This window comes from Sinocyclocheilus anshuiensis, unplaced genomic scaffold (assembly GCF_001515605.1).
Source record: "Sinocyclocheilus anshuiensis isolate Anshui unplaced genomic scaffold, SAMN03320099.WGS_v1.1 scaffold1334, whole genome shotgun sequence".
In the NCBI taxonomy this organism is placed as follows: domain Eukaryota; kingdom Metazoa; phylum Chordata; class Actinopteri; order Cypriniformes; family Cyprinidae; genus Sinocyclocheilus; species Sinocyclocheilus anshuiensis.
The window spans coordinates 14,488-22,191 of NW_015554145.1; the positions used below are offsets into that span (position 1 = coordinate 14,488).

Genomic DNA, 7,704 nt, shown 5'->3' on the forward strand with positions numbered 1-7,704 from the left:
GGAATTTGGGAAATTAAATTAATAGTTTACTTCATCCTGATACCTTTGCTTGCTACTGGAATACGTTTCCCAGATTCCATCTCCGTAGCATCTCTCTAGCTAGCTGGTTTAGCTAGCTGCTAGCTACTGTGAATTTATGCTAATGTTATAACCTCCAGTAGTCCACATTAACACCCATTTCTCATTATAGCATATATTATCCCTTGTCATTAGACTTATAAAGTCCCTAAATACATATTTCCTCCATTTGAAGACTGTCCCAGATTACCCAAAGCATGCTGTCCCACATTCTCAATCATATTTGATAATGTGGGACAACAAAAAAATGTTTGAAAGAAAAAAAAACGAAAACACATTTTCAACACTTTAATAGATATTTTGTTGCTTGAATAGATCACAAACATAATTTGACAACAATTAGGAACATTGTATTATTTATGACAGATTTATGTCCTTAACATTAATCTAGTCAGAATCCTATGTCACTGACCTTGTCATGCAATTCCCAGGGGAGCTTCTTGATTGACAAGTGCCCCGCCCCTTTCTGTGGAATCACCCCAATGAAGTCATGTGACACTGGAGTTCAGATTACCCAATGTCCCAGATTACCCGAATTCACCCTACATACATACACTACCAGTCAAACCAGTCAAAACAGTAAGAAAGATCCAATAAAAAGATCAAAAGATCAGCATTTATCTGAAATAAAAAGCTTTTGTAACATTATACATACAGGGCCGGATTAAAATAAGGGCTAGGCGGGGTGATGAAACGGCACTACCTGATTAAACCGCACAGCGCAAGAGAACAGCTGGACCACACCGGACCGCTGTCTCCCGCAGCACAGCGCTGACGACTGTAGCGCGACACTTTCGCCACTCTATTGAAGTGATAATAAGCAGCGCTTGCTCATTTGAATTCCACACACGACACTTATATTTGAACCAGTGGTGGAACCAAAGGGTGCCACCCCAATAATTAAGATGCTACTATTTCATTTTCTTTGTTTAATCGTACTGAAAGAAGCGTTTATTTTAGCCTCGAACTCAAGGATGCGACGCGTCTGGTGTTCCGCATCGCGCTTTATCTCGTCCATTTCCAGCCGCTCGCGCTACACGTTCATTTTCTTACGGAGTGAAAAACATCGCAGTGCAGAGAGGACACAGACAGACAACGAGCTGACAGACACGACAGAGCAGGTCACTTTTGATAATAGGAAACAAAGTCTCAGCATTCAAATTCTGTTAGTGTTACCCGCCTCAAGTCTGGGAAGCCTGAGTGGGTAAGTTAGATGTACAACTCTGGCCAGCACTGTAATATAATGAAAAGAGACGCTGTAAGACAGAGGAGTACTGGCTGCAGTCTTCGGCAATATTTAACTGATTCTGAATATTTTCTTTCCTTTCAATGAATTCACAACATTAACATTTTTAACTTTACAGAACAACCATTATTTGTTTCTTTGTAAAACAACACTTTTCAATAAAGACAGTTACATTACAATAAAGGCCTTTCAAAAGTTATTTGTGTCTTCAGTTCTGTAACATATTACTATCAAACACAATACATTCAGTTCTGTAACATATTACTATCAGACACAATACATTCAACTTTTACAGGATTTTCAATCAACCATCATGTATTTCACATCACCATAACATTCACGAGACAGTAATCTAATTTTTAGACAGATTTGTGTCCTTAACATTAATCTAGTCAGATTCCTATGTCACTGACCTTGTCATGCAATTCCCAGGGGAGCTTCTTGATTGACAAGTGCCCCGCCCCTTTCTGTGAATATCAAGCATCGTCAAGTTGTTTACACTATTTTACTCATTAATTGAATAAAATATAGGAAAATCTTGAGGGAAGCGGTGGAGAATTAGTCTTTATTAGGCAGGTTTTGTCAGCACAACTAAACCACTCTAAGCTAGAACTGAAAACTGAAATAAAATGTGTACCTTGAGCTGAGATTGATTCAGAGGATTTTTTATTTTATATATATATATATATATATTATACTCAAGGAGCTCATTAATTAAACACAATTTGGAATTCATGACCACAGTTTTTTGTGTCTTGTCATTAGTTGTGTCTTACTTTGTTTAATAATTATTACACAATACTATTATAAAACTACATGTCATGATTATTTATTTTACTTTATAATTGACTATTAATTTATTCTTCATTATTGTTTTGATTTGTATTTGCTGGTTTTATTCAATGTTCACAATGATGGAAAATTATTAGTGCTTAAAGATGTATTATTTTGAGTTTCTTCCAGTATTTCAAAGGGAATGAGCTTTGTTCTGACCTGAAGCACAAGAAAAGCTAAAATGTTGGGGTTGAAGACAGAGAAAGCAATGAAACAACTTAATTTCATTTAATGTACATTCAAATTACAAAACATGTATATGTCACAGTTATACTACATTAACATTAGAATTGTAAACCGAAAAAAAATAAATCAAATCAACAGCTGAGACGAGTGTGAGTTTTCACAATTTCTTACGAAAATTAATAATTTTCCAAACCTGACTAAATAACTGGAGGCAGTGTTATTTTTTAACTCCATGTAGATCACAAACCTCTGAAATCGGTTGATAAATGTAAACGTTATCGTGTTTTTATCCAGAAAAAAACGCAGCTCCTCCGTTTACCTCCATTTATTTTTAAGGCAGTCTTGCCTTCACAAACATGGCAGACGCGTTGCCGTATCGCAGCAACGGCTCAAAGCGGCCAATGAGGCGTCTAGGTATTTATTATGTCTATGCTTGCGACAGTCGTTTGAACCCGCCCACAACATCGACGCGATTTTATGTTACCCAATCGCAAGCATGCACTGCTTCGCACCCATTATTGACGTTGAATATAACCAATAGGAGAGCTCGATTTGTATTTCCGGGGAGCGCTATAAACGTAAGGCCTAACATTTACATTTATCAACCGATTTCAGAGGTTTGTGATCTACATGGAGTTAAAAATAACTCTGCCTCCAGTTATTTAGTTAGGTTTGGAATATTATTAATTTTTTTATATATGGGACTGACTCCCTTTTGGAGCCAGCCTCTAGCGGTCAGTCGATAAATTGCAGTTTTAGTCACTTCCGTATTGGCTTCAAGCAAGAGACCAACCATGAAGATGATAAGAGTTAGCCAATACAGCTTACCTGGACCAGCTAAAAACCATATTCCAAATTATGTACAAAATAGGGGACAATAAATATGCAATATAGGCCTACTACATTTATGCATTTGACACTCTTTTTTTTCCCAGTGATTTTTTTTCTCGCATTCCCGGGAATCGAACTCACGACCTTTCCGTTGCGAGCGCCATGCTCTACTGTTTACTACAGAAAGACTAGAATAAAATAAAATCAAATAAACTACTAACCTTTATGTGAGTTTGGAAGTCTTTGAAATCTGTTCTGCTGTCCCCTGTGCAGTGCTCTGATTCCGGACACACTGTTGCCCATGACTGCTGCTGCTGCTGCTGATGCTGCTGATCTCCAGATGTTGCACTTCGAGCGCCAGGCACTATAACTCACCCTTATCGTGCCTCTCTTGATCTGTTGTTGCTATTATGTCCGTGACAAGTCGGGTGTGAACCGACTACAGATCCACAAGTTTTTCTCTGCTCGATGAACTGTCATTGAAAAGCATCAGCTGCCCAAACGCGCCCAAGCTGCAGGTGGGAAGACGCGCGTTTGCGTTTTGGGGAAACGCACAAAAAAGGCACTGAGGGAGGTTTGCAATGAACGAAATCGGAATAAACCGGATAATTTAAGTAGGTCAGCTCAAAAACGATTTGATTTGCTAACTTTTCTTCCCTCGGATATTTGTTTTGTTATCCTGCTTTGGTGAGTTTTTGACGCACGCCTTCATCGGGGATTTAACGCGCATCTGTCGCGCCTGCTTCTACTTTAGATTAGATGAAATATACTGCCCCAACTATCAGCATGATGATTCCTCATAAGTATATAATCCACTCACCTATACAATTTGGCTACTACTGGATGCTTTCGTTTAAACGGGGAAGCCAAAATGTCTATATATGAACACTATTTGCGGCAAGATCAGACTTCATCAGCTCAGGTGCCGACGCACGAACTGATGACAATGTGTCACTTATTGGCGTCAGTCAGTGACTCAACATTAGGCTACTTCAGGAAAATACGAACATAACATACAAGGGAGATCCAGAAGGGAACAGCCAAAACACGTCGTAATAGTCACTCAAAACGCATTTCAGTGTTCTTTTTTTTATATATATACTATTTCAGGTATTGATGAACGTCGATATGGAATATGTCTACAATTAGAAAAAAATCATCAATAATAATGTATAGTTTAAGTCCTAAAGTACATTTATTTATTTACTTACTAATTTATTTAGCATCTATTCCAAGCTTTGGTAATGTTTTATTACTTACAGTCATGTCACAAAGCTATCTGAATCAAATTTATATAATATTTAAAATTCTTCCATATAAGGCCAGCAACTGGACTATTTTAGAAAATGCTAACACATTTAGGCTAGACACAATCTAAGTGACTCAACAGGTCTTTGGGAACTTCCACACCTCTCATTGCATCATCTGACATCATTCAGCATGGCTACCCTTACCAAAAAGTAGTATACTTCAAGTTTATTTTATTAAGTATACTTAAGTAAAGTTCAAGTATATTCTGTATCTGAACATACAAAACATCAAAAGAACAGGGTATCTGCTTGTAAACTAAAACATGTTATTCTAGCTTCATGCATTCTTTTTTTAAACACTTGAATGTAGGTAAGTTTCATAAATAATAAAATAAACAAAAAACATTTTGAACAAAAAGCTGAAAAAAAGACTTTATGAATTGTGAATTGGATTCAGAACGATAATCAAAACGTAGATAGAGTCGATCAACACCCCAAAGCTTGAGTTATTATTACCTCTTCATTGGTCGACATTACATCAACTTTACACAGTTTTGATGCTGTTTTATGTCTGATGATCGTGTTAGAGTACATGTGGAAGCATCTGTTGTTTCGGTTTCTTCTTCCGAAAATGATTCAGCTCAAGTCAATTTAACGTTGATTCATTTCATACTAATAGCACACTTGAATAAACTTCTTTTTTGTAAGGGTAGGGACAGTGAAGTGTAATTATAAAATGATTAATAATAACATTGCCATATTATGTAACATTATATCATTACCTGAGTACATGTGCTGCAGATTTGGGATGACTGGCAGAGAGGATTTGTCCCAGCTGGGACTGAATCTGGGCCTGAATAGTGTCTCTGAGTGTCATACAGAGAGCATAATCAAATGCCAGAAATGTCACTGGTTTGTGATTGAGCACTGATAAAGTTTTATCCTCTCAGTTTTGTGTGGGAAAAATAAAAAATTAACACAGGCACAGTGTTGATTTTTTTTTTGTGTAGAATCATACAATCAATCAACCAATCAACCAATTAATCAATCAATCAAGTATGCATAGGTCTATGATAATAATAATTAAAAAAAATCGATGCTATATCACCTTAAGCTGGTTAAGCTGTTTTTTGGAATGTAGTACAATAGATGGTTTGTTACTGGTCTAAAGTGGTCTACCAGCCCAAGATCACCTAATGACCATAAATGTCCAGCAAAGTGCACTTAAAACAATGCAGAAACAACTCAGTAAATGTCAAGGCTCCAACTGTTAAATGACACGGTTCATATATAACTCATAAAAGTTTGATGACTAATGACCACAATCCATCAGAACAGTTTTAAAACGTGTCCACCATTACCTTACAGCCAGTAGTTACAACATATCCTTACTAGTAACAAAATACATACCTTATTCAATAATAATTGTAAAAAAAAAAATTAAGGAGGTGATTTCTATTCTGTTAGATGTTGAAATTTAATGATCCACTATTATGATGTCAGATAAATTAAAACATTTCCAGAATGACAGTGTCCTTATGCAATTATGAATGAAAAGTGACAATTTTTAAAAGGCAATTGGTCATAATACTCATTTGTCTCACATTTGCTGAACTCATGCTATGTTATACATATGTTTAAAGGATTTTGGTTATGCTGACAGTTAATAAATATTTTTCACTGCTCTTTATTACAAGTTGTGTAAAGCTGCCACCTAGTGTAAAGAACAACACACAAACAAAGCAGGGCGCATGCACAAACAACTTTGATGAACCTTACACATTATTTACTCATTATTCTTAATGTCGAGTGTCTTCCCTCTGTATAATATTCTCTCCACAATATTTGGGAGCGCTATGTCTCGTTACAATCAAAGTGCTTAGCTGTTCTCGGTTGTCAGGCAACGAGGACGCGTATCCCTGATTCCCTGGTGACCAAAAACAGTGTCGTTGAAGCAAAACAGGGATATTATGTGTGTTACAGTTCATTAAATACAAAACAGCAACATTTTGCTGAGTTTTAGAGAGGACCGACAAACGACCACAATGGAGGTATGTTCATCTGCAACTTTTGCCGAACTGTGGGGAGACGTACTAGATCTTAGAATAAGACACAGCTAAAATTTAGCGTTTGAGATGCTAATATGTAAGTTAGTTATTAGCATCTCAAACACTAAGTTTTTGCTGTGGTCCCAGTGAAATATGTTTAATATTTATTGCATTACACTGAAGCATTTCAGTGTTTTGAGTTGTTACAGAGTAAAGTGAAAAGTACTGTAACGTTTTTAAAGTTCTACCATCTATGCTAGATGAAAATAGCTGAAATATACAATTATATAATTATATTTTATAGGCTATAAGATAAAATGCAAATAAAAATACAAAAACCTTTACTGGGTCAGTTTTATGGACACTCGTTTTATAAGCCTTTTCCATTTTGATAAGGTGATTTTTTTTAAAGTACCTTTTTGTACGATTGTCAACATTGTTGTAAACATTAACAACTTGGTTTATGCTTTGTGAAAACAGGTAAAGTGGGACACCTATTTGTAATGGTTTTTAAAACAACACAATGGAAAATTTTCAGAAAGTGTCCCACTTTAACTGTATTCATTATTTGCTATACCCTTTTAATAACACAAGCATAAAATCATGTATTTATTTATTTTACAGCAGAAATTGCAAATTGAAAACTAATTATCAGGCTTAGTCAGTTCCAGTAACAGTTCGCTTTCAGTCAGTCACGTTCGACGTTACGTCAGTCGTGACTGACGAATTGGGATCTCGCCCGAGAGCCCAATCACCTTCGAGTGTTAACTAAACAAGCCAATGACAGTTGGCGTGCGTGTTTCGCCACGCGCACCCTGCCCCGCATCGCGGGTATAAAAGGAGAGCGCAAGCAAACGCACATCAGCTTTTCGCTTCGGAGCCGAGCCTTCTACTAGGACGAATCTCCGCGAGTGTCTGCAAAGAAACAGCCTAGCGTTGGTGTTACGGCGCGTCAGCGGGGGTTGCCATTCAGTGCTGCTCATCTTCGGCGTGCTGCAGCTGCCATTCTGCGGTCTCGCCGCGACCTCCCCTGGGTGCTTCAGCTCTCTCTAAAAGAATGTTTCCTTTTTTTCCTAAAAGAGCAAATATCTAAAAGAGCTCCACGAGCGACGGGCATCTTTTTAAAGATGGCTTCCCGCTCGTGCGTTTCTGGATGTGGTCGTTTCCTGGCTTCATCTGAAGGTCACGATCGCTGTGTCTTGTGCTTGGGCTTTAAGCACGCGGAGGCGCG

At 37.4% G+C, this 7,704-nt stretch overlaps 1 pseudogene; it reads left to right on the forward strand.

Annotated features, from left to right (window-relative positions):
• Positions 1-1,052: 1,052 nt before the first annotated feature.
• LOC107670559 (cilia- and flagella-associated protein 58-like) overlaps positions 1,053-7,704 on the forward strand; it is a 56,883-nt pseudogene continuing 50,231 nt past the window's right edge.